The sequence below is a fragment of the Lynx rufus genome, unplaced genomic scaffold (genome assembly GCF_022079265.1).
Source record: "Lynx rufus isolate CCGP_SWC_20201006 ecotype Redwood Valley unplaced genomic scaffold, mLynRuf1.p SCAF_2, whole genome shotgun sequence".
In the NCBI taxonomy this organism is placed as follows: domain Eukaryota; kingdom Metazoa; phylum Chordata; class Mammalia; order Carnivora; family Felidae; genus Lynx; species Lynx rufus.
The window spans coordinates 81,003,680-81,015,585 of NW_025814834.1; the positions used below are offsets into that span (position 1 = coordinate 81,003,680).

At 39.7% G+C, this 11,906-nt stretch overlaps 1 pseudogene; it reads left to right on the forward strand.

Annotated features, from left to right (window-relative positions):
* The first annotated feature begins 9,590 nt into the window (after positions 1-9,590).
* Positions 9,591-11,562, forward strand: LOC124514213 (60S ribosomal protein L36a-like; annotated as a pseudogene).
* The last annotated feature ends 344 nt before the right edge of the window (positions 11,563-11,906 follow it).

Genomic DNA, 11,906 nt, shown 5'->3' on the forward strand with positions numbered 1-11,906 from the left:
AACATTATTTTTTTTAACAAAGTGCTTTTCTAAGCTTTAACAAAAAGCCACAAATTGTTGAAAAAGTATCAGCTACTTAATCAATAGAAAAAGCTGAGGATGATCTCCTTCCTCCTGCTCAATATGAAAACAGAGTCACAATTTCAGTTTCCAAGGCTCAACATTTACCAGAGTAATTGCCTGCATCATTGTGGAATCCTGTTCATTCTGTCTCCTTGCTGGCAACCTTTTTGATTTATATACCATTGAAAAGTCAATGGTGAGACTTACATTCTTTCTAGCCCACTTTCAAAATCTTGGCAGATCTTATTTTCAAAGTGGTCTGATGGAATGAAAATAAGGCTGTGGAAACCACCTGACTTTCCAGCAGGGATCCTATTTAAATCTTAACCACAAATTAGATAACATGTATGTCACTGAAGGATGCAGCCAAGCCTTTCCCATTATTGTTTGGGAAAGTAAGACTCTCAACATAATGTCATCCCCAGTCCACCTCTGGTCTTATGTAGTGGCCCACTAAAGTAATTTATTTTGGGTTACAGTTTCTGCGAGTTCACACATATGTCTCATTTTGATGTAAGAACAAAATTTAGGGCGGGGCTCCTGGGTGGCTCAGTCAGTTGGGCTCCTGACTTCGCTCAGGTCATGATCTCACGGTTCGTGAGTTTGAGCCCCACATCAGGTTCTGTGCTGACAGCTCAGACCCTGGAGCCTGCTTCAGATTCTGTGTTTCCCTCTCTCTCTGCTTCTCCCCTGCTCACACACACTCTCTCTCTCTCTCTCTCTCAAAATAAATAAACATTAAAAAAAAAAAAAGAACAAAATTCAGGGCTTTGGCAAGAATTTTAAAAAGGTGAAACCATCTTGGATAAAGTATTGCATTATCTAGTGCTAAATTGCTTGATAATACACAATTAAAAAAAAAAACAGAAAAAGAAAGGATGATCAAGAAGGCCATGGCCATATTAGACCCACTAAGACTATCACTGAAAAAATTTATTTGTGGAATAGAGTCAATTTCTGCCCTAATGCAAGCTTGCTGCATCTGGATATCAGATTTATTCTTATTGCTCTTCATCTTCAATCTGAAAAGCATCTCTTAATAGGCTGCTTCTACAGCCAAGAAAATAACATCTCAAAAAGTACCCTTGAACATCAGTATTGCATTGGGTTGACTGATGCCCCAGACTCGCCACCTTTGAGTATAATATGCAACTGTATTTTCTGGAATCCAGAGTAGCAGAGTAGAAAGGTATTTGTTAATAGAGATGGAGGTAGAGGTAGAGGAAGACTGAGAAAGGGAGAAAGAGTAAGGGTGAAGGCAAAAGACCCAAAGTGCTGGCTGTCGGTAGTGGGGTAGATGGGTAAGCAAATTTGTTAATTACACCTTCCTACTTCAAATAGCAAGCTAATTGTTTGTTTACCTGAGAGTCAATAGTGCCTTCAGGCTATAGACAATAATAAACACCAACAAAGGCAAATATGTTTGCCATAGTGTGAGCGTATTTAAATTTCAAAGTTTGTATCTATCCTCCCACAGAGGAAAGTTCAGACAATATGTTTATGTGAAACACCAAAACATAAGGCACAGTCTTTGCAATATAACCTTATAAAAGAAGCAAACACATACCAAAAAATTTTGTTCTTTCCCACTTATCAAGCAATTTAGTGAAAAGTATTCATCTGTTTTAGGTTGTCAGACTACATGTATATGTCATTATCAAGAAACTAGATATAGGGGCATCTGGGTGGCTCAGCTGGTTGAGTGTCTGACTTCAGTTCAGGTCCTGACCTGGTGGTATGTGAATTTGAGCCCCATCGGGCTCCCTGCTGTCAGTGCAGAGCCTGCTGCATTTCTTCTGTTCTCCTCTCTGCCCCTCCCCCACTCTGTCTCTTTCTCTCTCTCTCTCTCTCTCTCTCAAAAATACTCTCTCTAAAAAATAAAATAAAAAACCTTTAAGAAAGAAAGCAGATATATAAAAAAAGGACATCGATTTTCTGTGTTGTTTATAGTAAATTATCTTATATGCATGTATTATAATGATAAGTGAATATTTATTGAATATATACTATGTACCTGGTACTTGTAACTGGTTTATTATACATGAATAATCATGGAGCAATCAAAAGACTTGTTTCGTTTTTTTCTTTTTGGTATTCCATTTTTTTTAATGTTTAGTATCTTCCCCTGCTCCCAAATGAGTACTAAGGTAGGACCATGAATTTCTCTCCTGGTGTCCTAAGACTACTTTAGGTAATACAGAGATTTGCATGTCAAAAATTAGAATAGCCAGTACCTAATGATAATCAAATTCACTGGGTGATTTAACATGAAATCTTCCCCATATGCCTGCCAAGTCAAAGTGGGGAAGTGCTGTGGCCAGCTTCTGACTCATATCCTTTCTCCTGTCCTCTCCCCTGCACCCCACCTATGATGGTTCATTTTATGTGTCCACTTGGCTAGGCCAGGGAACTGAGATATTTGCTCAAACCTTATTCTAGATGTTTCTGTGAAGTTATTTTTTGGATGAGATTAACATTTAAATTGGCACATTTTTGGGGCGCCTGGGTGGCGCAGTCGGTTAAGCGTCCGACTTCAGCCAGGTCACGATCTCACGGTCCGTGAGTCCGAGCCCCGCGTCAGGCTCTGGGCTGATGGCTCAGAGCCTGGAGCCTGTTTCAGATTCTGTGTCTTCCTCTCTCTCTGCCCCTCCCCCGTTCATGCTCTGTCTCTCTCTGTCCCAAAAATAAATAAACGTTGAAAAAAAAATAAAATAAAAATAAAATAAAATAAAAATAAATTGGCACATTTTAAGTAGATTGCCCCTTATAGTATGAGTGGGCCTCTTCCAATCAGTTGAAGGCCATAATAGAACAGACTGACCACCCCCCACCCCCCACCAGCAAGAAGGAATTCTATCAGCCGACTGCCTTCCGACTCCTTGAACTACAACTCTGCTCTGGGTCTGCAGTCTGCCACCAACTCTGCAGACTGTGGACTGCCAAGCCCCACAATTGTGTAAGAGAATTTCTTAAAATATATAAATAGATGATTAGATAGATAGATAGATAGATAGATGGATATGCCTATCTTTGGCCATATCCTTATGACCCTAGGCTGCAAAATATGGAGACACATTCAGACATCCCTATCTATCTCTATCTCTATCTCTTTCCACACACACACATCCTATTGGTTCTGTTTCTCTGAAGATCCCTGACTAATGCAACCCACCACTTGCTAGCCAATTTCTGATCCTTTGAGGTCAGAATTGTGGTGAGGAGAGGGGAAAGAGACGACCAGGAAATATCTTCCTTGAACAGCCCTCTATGCCTAGCAAATGGTGGAAAAGCTGGCATTTCTCTTGGGAACACTTTTTTGATTCCGTGTAGAACTCAGTGTGGAGGCTGGATGGGCCTGCCATCTTGCAGTAACCTTGAACCAATGCATGCATTTCTGTATGGAGTGGCCACATGTGAGTCCTTAAACAACCTCTGACACTTTGACATTCCTTTCCAGCTTTAGCTGCTGGCGCCCTCCGCCCCTCCCAGGCAACTCTGTCAGTACTGGTACCAGGTGATCTTCTCCTTGGTAGTCAGCATCTGATCCATGGGGAATGCTGCTACATCCTTTGCCTTCACGAATGCTGTCTCTGCAGCTGCCCCTAACCAGGAAGCAGGGGGTCCTTCCTCTGCTACCCAGGCACTGAGCGCATCTCTGGCTAGTCAGCTCTCATGAGCATTGGAGCGGGAGTCAGGTCCTGTTACACAATGCTCTCCAGGCCAGGGCAAGCAACATCAAGGTCTCAAAGCAGTCCCATTGAAGACGTTTCTCACTTCGAAGTTAAAAAACAGTAGATTGAATCATAATGAGACCATACCATCAATCATTCGAAAGGAATTGTGAGAACTCAAAACAGCCATGGTTATCTCCAAAGAAACCTCTTAATAAATGGTTACCCTTTTCCTCCTCTCCTTACATTTGATAGTTTCAAAGAGGCTGGGAGTTCTACAGCTGTGTAGCCAATTCATCGCACTTTTATTTGCAATTTCTAAACATCAGTTTCATAATCATTTTGATATCTGTATCTATCGCTCAGATACCTCAGTGAAAACAACCATGAGGAGTCACATTTGGATTTTTTTCTAAACACTGTTTTAAGCACTAAAGAGTAATTGTCCCATTTCATTCCTGCAACAAACCCACAGGGAAGGTACTTTATTAGTCCCACTTCACATATGATGAAACTAAGCCAGACATATTAAATAACCTGCCTTGGGTCACCTGGTTCATATCAGAGTTGAGTTGCAGACCCAGAGAATCTGATTCTGATTCAAAATCCTAATGACTTGCAACATAATGCCAGTCACTGAATATTTACTTGGCATTGATCCAAAATGCAAGTGTACATCCTGACTGGTGAGTTTATAATTTAACAGATTTTTTTTTTTTTCCATGAGGAGAGAGATGTACAACTCTGACTTTCAGATATCAACAAATGCTCTATAGGACCTGGGCACTGGGGCTTCTTATAAGAACCTACTTAGCACCTATTAGGGAGTCAGGGCTGTGCTGTGATCCATTTGGAGGACAATTAAAGAAGCATAAAGCAGTATTAAACCAGTTCTCTGGATTGGAAGAGGAAGAAATGATTTTACTTGGATCTCATCCATTTCAATTCTTCTATTCAGGTAAGCTAGTGTAGGAAAGGGGGGGAATGAATAGGAAGACAGCATAGGGAGGCATGTTATATTGCATGATTCCAAAGGTTGGGGAAGCGTCCTGTCCTCCAAAGATAGATTCTTTACTGACTTGTGGATGATTAATAGCCCACAGTCAGAGACACTCTTGCTTTAAGCTCTCTCGGCTGAAGATTGTGCTGCACATTAAAATGTCATGCCTCTGGGAGCGTTAACACTTTACTGCTAGCTTTCTTTTACTCTTTTCTCTGTAGGTTTTCGTTAGCTTCACTACAGAAAGCAAGTGAGGTAAAGGAAAAGAAGGAAAATCCATGATAGAGAAGAAAGAATGCTTTCACCAAAACTGAGCTGTGTCAAAGGCCAGTTGTACTCACTGGATAGTTTTATGAAAGTACAGATCAGCTATTTCCAAGCTGGTGTAGCAGTGGCCCACTGCCTGGGGCATGCCCTGGGGGATGTCAAGGGGTGCATCAAGCATTTCTGTAGGCCTGATAAATAATTTTCAGCCCTATGTGTGGCAGGGAGGGAAAAAATGGGATGTTACAAGTAGACTGAAGTTGGGGCAGATTACTCTGGGAGAGCAGGAAGAAAGAGACTTAATGGGACTTTTTAGATTAACCATAACACCCAGACTAGTAAAAAGAAGGGATTAAAGCTTCTATGTCTTGAAATAGAGATTTTCATTTTACCCTGATGCCAAAAACAGGTAGAGGGAAATCCTGCTTGCTATGGTGGAGGACCTGCCCGAGGAGGGAGGAAGGTTGTTGAAGGAGAGGTAGTGGAAAGGGGAGAAATTCTTGGTTAAAAGAGAACAGATTCAAGCAAAATCGATTCAGGCTGGTTCTTGAGAGAGAGAGAGAAGAAATAATACCTGCTGAGGAGTGCTGGACAAAGGACAGAACAGAGATGTTTGCTATTCAGTTTTAAACTGCTTCCTTTGCTGTGGTGTGATTGCACCCTTCTATACCCCGCAGATCTTGAATGAAAGCTGTATGTAGTGTACTGGTGATATTTTAGCAAGTGAAGAGGAGGGCGCGTCCGTGCATGTGGTGATGGACTTAGATGGATGGACAGTGGCCGTGAAGGCAAAGTGAGAAGTGGAAAAAGGAGAATAGAGTCGGAAGAAAAAGCATCCTTCTCAGGAAACTTCAGAAACGTGGTGGGAGGGTCTGGACATTCTGCAGACACCTAAGATGAGGACCTGGGGAATTTTCTGGCCAACAAAGGAAAGGATGACCAGGGACTACAAAATATGGAGACACATTCAGGTGACCTGTGTGTATCCTATTTTTCAAATGTATGCAAATACAATTGCGCTTAATTACATATATACACACATATGAAAACATACATGTAAAATGTTATGTATATATAAAAACGTGATAAATATATAACATTACTGAATGCATAGGAGTTTGATCATTAAGTACTTTTTCTGAATCATGGACACCACAATTATGTAGGAGATGGCAACATTTATTAATATTAAAAAGGAAAACACTTGAAAGGGACGAAAGGGAAAGCCTGCAAAATCTCCTTCAGAGTTTCTAATACACCTACAAAAAATCGATCCAGAAGAACTGGATTTAAAATCCATAGGAAGGTATGGTTTTCCCATGCAGAGGGTGGATTCTCCCACACTAACTTGCTATAATCATGTTTTTTTCTCCGTACATGTGTTTTGAGAAACATTTCCTTTCACTTCCCCAGTCCTATGGTCCTCTGGGCCTTGACGTTAACAAAAAAATTGTCAGAGACAAGAAAAATGTATTAATCCACTCCTCTTGCTTTTGATTATTCCCCTTTTAATTTTAATACATGCATTTTCTTTCATAAATCGGGTATTTAACTGTGATTGTCATTTATTAACTTTTTGCCCCAATTACAACTATCCCATCAAGGGCAGGGTCTCTAAGGAAACAGTTGAGGGAGCATATATATATATATATATATACTGCACACATGTGACGAATTATTCTGCAGGCTGAGAAATTAACTAAAAATGCATAATATGCTCTCAATTTAAACCTGGCAGGGGGTATTGTACTTTCATCCTCAAATTGGAATCATACTTCCTCCAGTGGGGCTTCTCCAGCTTTTAGCGTAGCCTATTAACAAGGAGAACTTGGTTCTTGGTGGTGCAATGACAATACTGGACTGGAGACAGAGCTCCAAGTATTTGAGTCAGGAAGCAGAGGTGATGATCAAGCTAATGGGAAAACCTTAGATTTCGCTTTTATCACCAAACAGGCATTCACAGGGCCTTAACAAAACCCACAATCAGTTCTGAATGTTGTTTTCACGATTAACACACTCCCTAAGATCTATAATTATTATTAGACACTTGGAGGGCACATTTCATTTCTCAAGAAGAAATTCCCTTTCTGTATGACTAAAGATATCTGGGACGCATATTATTAAGATATGTATTAAGATGTGTAAGCATATTATTAAGTGCTCTTGATTTTTCTACTTTTTATTTCAAGGTGTGATTTCTCTATTTCTGTGAACTGTAACCATTTTATTACTAGAGAGAAAGAGAGAGAGATACAAGAGAATGGGAAGATAAAGGAATGTGTAATTTATCAGTGGTGGGTCATTTAAGACCTTTTTAAAGTATGTCAATGAACTTTAAAAGTATATTTTTCTTAAGTAGAATCTAAAGCTCCTTGAGGGGGGTTAAACGTTGTTTGTTTCATATTCCTCTATCACAGTAATATCACAGTAATGCTCCATCTTGGCTGCAGACTAGAAATATATTGAGAACCTTTGATCATCAGTGTTCAGGCCCCACGGCAGACCCATTAAGTCAGCATCTCTGGGGTGAGGTGTGGACAGGAGTCAGTTCTGAAAGCTCAGGTGATTCTAACATGCAGGCAGGATGGAGAGATAGCAAATACTAGCTTATTGTCTTACGTAGAATAGGTGTCATTTGCTATTTAATAAGCTACTAAATCATTTTAATCACTACACACTTCCCATGAAAACAGGGAACAATTCATAGATACAGTGCAGCTTTTTGGTAATAAATTATCATTAACCTATTTATTCCATGGTTAATTGGATAAATCTTGTGTTGAAAACAAGCAAACCAAAAAAGAAGAAAAAGCCACTAAATTCTTTGGGTCTCTATTTCATCCTACTTGGGAAAAGTCCTTGAGATAATACAGATTGGAATCATGAGATGCCTATAGCTATATGACATGTTCCTGCCCTTTTCCTTTAATACATATTTTTTAATGAAAGGGGTACAAAAGGAATAGGGTGTTTCTTTGAATAGGGCATTTCTCAGAGTGGTCAGAATATGATCAAAGAACATTTTGTCATGATCAAAATTATAAAAATATAGTTCAAAGAGATATTAGTTTAAAAACAGTTGAAACCAATTTTTATATATGTCTAAAACTACCTTTGGCACAATAGATGTATTAAAAAAGTGCAAAGCAGCATTCCTACTTTTTGTTTGCTTATGGACTCCTAAAGATTGGCCTTAGTTTCCTCACCTGACACATGAAAATATAGAACCACAAGCTTGATTATGAGCAGTAAATAGCATAATGGAAGAAAAACTGATTTGTAGATTGCAGCACAATATTCCAGTCTGTTGTAGTTTTCTTATTATTCACTCCATTAACCTGAAATTGCATATGCAAATAAATATTACAAGACATGATATAAACATGGTCATGAGTTATAGCTTTTATTAAGCAATTACTAAGTACTCAACTTCTTATTTAGTGCTTTATATGATCTCATTAAACCATCACTGCAACCCGGTGAGGAGAGTACCGTTATTGTCTCCAGTTTACAGGTTTGGAAACTGAGGTTTATCAGTTCCAAGCCTCCCAGCAATTTCAAGTGAAGGTTTCCTTCAAATCTGCAAATACTTAAATTCTTTCTGCAGAGACTGGTCTAAGAATCCATGTTGATTTGCTTCTCTTTATTTTCTCGGATAGTTTGATATCAGATGCCAATTCCATTTACATGTAGATGCGCAGTCAAAACACTGAGAGAAGGAATATGAAACTTCCTTTGTCTACCAGAGTGATACGCATCAGGCATGCTGGCTTCTAGCTCAAGGTGAAAATCATTCTGTCCATGGCCTTTCCTTAAACTCCACCAGACTCTTAAAAATGAATTAAATGCTTTCTTTTTATATGTCGATTATGTGATACACGTGTCATTCCAATTTAAAAGATAAACTCTAGATGTAAAGCTTCCTAATTCTCCAAAGGGTTTCAACTCATTTTCTTCTTGTATTTCATTTTTGGTGGAAGTATGATGATGTGGAAAAGGTTTATGTTAGATGTTGGAGTTGTGTGCATTTGTACTATGGAGGAAACTCTCAGGGGAAGGTCAGAGGGGGAAGGAGATGATCTGAATTGCTGTTCTGACGTATCCACCAGGCGCCCAGACCCATGTTAGAGTAGAGAGTGCATTTTGTCCAGACCCTGCATCGTATCCAGCTCAATAGATAAGCAAACACCTTTGCCACCATGTGCTCTTCCCTTTACAATGCCATCTTTGCCTTGTCTCTGTCCCCCAGATTCTAATGATCTTAGTGATGCTTTACCAGTCTACAAAATTAGCAACCCACTGGCCTGCTTCTCAGGTGCAATGTATGAGAGAATCAACGGTGAAAAGCAAGAGAAATATATTCATTTTGATGCTGACTGGGCCCTTAGTTTTGGTTTCATTTTGGCTTATGTTTTATTTTAGTTACATTACCAAAACTTTTAAGGAATGCAGACTTTTACCTTTTAACTTCCAAACTCAAGGTATCAGTACCAGGAACGGTTTCAGTAGACTTCCACAGTTTGTGGAGGATATCGTGAAAAATAGTTTGCTTAAGTTTGCAAAAGCTTTGAGGACAGGACTGAGATAGAACGATGATATTTGTTCAATCTTTTCATATATCCTCTGTTGCAACCACACGAGGGCCCAGAAGCAATATTGCGAACGGTCGACTTATTGGCATCGAGGGCAGCGATATGAAACAGTCAAGGTCTGCTCACTTTCTCCGGCATGAAGTCCAAACAGAGATCTGACTATGTCTGTTTATCCGAAATGTTTTCCTAAGTGATTCATTGCTTTGAGTTTTTAAAGAACTGGGGTTTGGCGTGGAGGGTGTAAGTATTTAGGGGGGATGGAATATCAACCACATGGAAGAAAAGCAGAGAATTTTGCTAAGCACTACAAACCATCACAAGCAATATGAATTTTGTCTTTCGATTGCACCGTAGGTTCAAGCCTTACAAAAGACAAATGTCCTCCGATGTACTGTGATTAGCTTACCATGTCTGTCTTCTGCACAGCCCCTTGGAGTCTGCTGGCTCTCAGCCCACAGCTTGACATCCCGAGTCTGAGACTTTTCCATCACACCAATTTAGTATTACTGAGTCTTCTGCTACCGTGTGTTGGTGTCACCACATTTACCACTGAACTCCATTAAAAGTCACTGCATTCGGGTGGAGAAAACGTAGTTTCCAGTTCTGGCCCTGTCTTTTCCTTAACTTGACACTTTGGACAATACCTTAACTTCTCTGTAGTTTAACAGTCTCACCAGTAACATATAAGGAATAGGGTCTTCTTGCAAGGTGAGGTTCCAAGGAGACCATGTGAAAAGCCCTTTGGAAATGCAAAGTGCTGTCTGTTTGCTCACCACCCTCTTACACCTTCACCGGTCTCCAGCCACTCAGCAGCCTTGGGGGAGCTTGTCTGTGGCAAAGCTAAATACCACATTCTCCACGTGGCCTGACCTCCAGGCAACAATTAAGATTTGTTGAGCTTTTTCATCATATTCTTCTTCTTTTCCAGAATCTTGGATTTCAGCAGAAAATGCCTTGACTAAGACTTCAGCTGACAGGCTGGAAATCTGAGAAGGAAAGATTATGTGAAAAAAACCTAATGAAAACATACACATTTCTTCAAGGTGAATTAGAACAATTTATGCTTCCAAAGCTTCTATGGGTTCTTTTCTTTCCTTTATTATCCTTTATCTTTTTTCAAAAAAAAAGTCTTTAAAATATTTAAAATATTCTCTATATAAGAAATTATAATGAATAAACGTATAGAAAATAAAAATATAAACATCCATGAAACCACCATCCAGCTTAATAAAAAGAATGTCACCAGTGTACTGTCACTGGTGTATTAGAAGCACCACAACCCCCTTGCCCCTGGCCCCCATCCCTCCCAGAATGCTTCTTCCTAATCATAACTACTTGCTTTCCCTCTTAGGGTTAACCACCATCCTAAATGTTCTGGTAATTGCTATCTTGGTCTGCTTTATAGTTTTACTACCCAACTATGCATCTCCAAATTAAATAATTTAGTGCTGACAATTCTTTTCAGGATTTTCTATAAAGGGAATCATAGCATGTATACATTCCTCTTGTCTTTTTTTTTTTTTTGATTCAACATTATGTTTTAAAAAGTAATTCAGATTTATTCTTCCCTTTCCTGTTAGGTATGAGCAAGGGGAGGCAAGGCGAGGAGTGTGGATGCCAAATTTCCCGTTTTCTTTGTGCTGACAGTGCTACTGCAAAGATCATCAATGTTCCTAAAACCCAAAGGACTTTCTGTAAGAAGTGAGGAAAACATCAGCCTCACAAAGTAACCTAGTATGGGAAGGGCAAGGATTCACTGTATGCCCAGGGAAGGAGGCGCTGTGATCAGAAGCAGTGTGGCCAGGAGGAGCCAATTTTCCTGAAGAAGGCTGAAACCACAAAGAAGATTGTGCTGAGGCTTGAGTGTGTTGAACCTACCTTCGGGCCCAAGAGGATGCCTGCCGTTAAGAGATGTAAGCATTTTGAACTGGGAGGTTATAAGAAAAAAAAGGGTCAAGTGATCCAGTTCTAAGCTTTGGGATTCTTCTGTTCTGCTTTTGAGAGGAAGATGTTGACACCGTAGAAACATTATGTGTATGAAAATAAATACAGTGATATTCTTAAAAAAAAAGGCATTCAGTTAGTTGCAGGTAGCTGTGGTTTATCAATGAACGTCCGCTGTTGAATAACATTCCACTTCTAAGTATACTGTACATTTCACGTATCGATATGCTGTTGATGGACATTTGGATTCTTTCCAGTTTGTGCCTACTAGGAACAATGATATTTCTAGAAGTTCCTGCACTTGTCTTCATGTGCAACAGTCTCTCTCCTTTGCAGTGGCCATGCTCAGTGAAAGGTTGTGCACATCTTCAG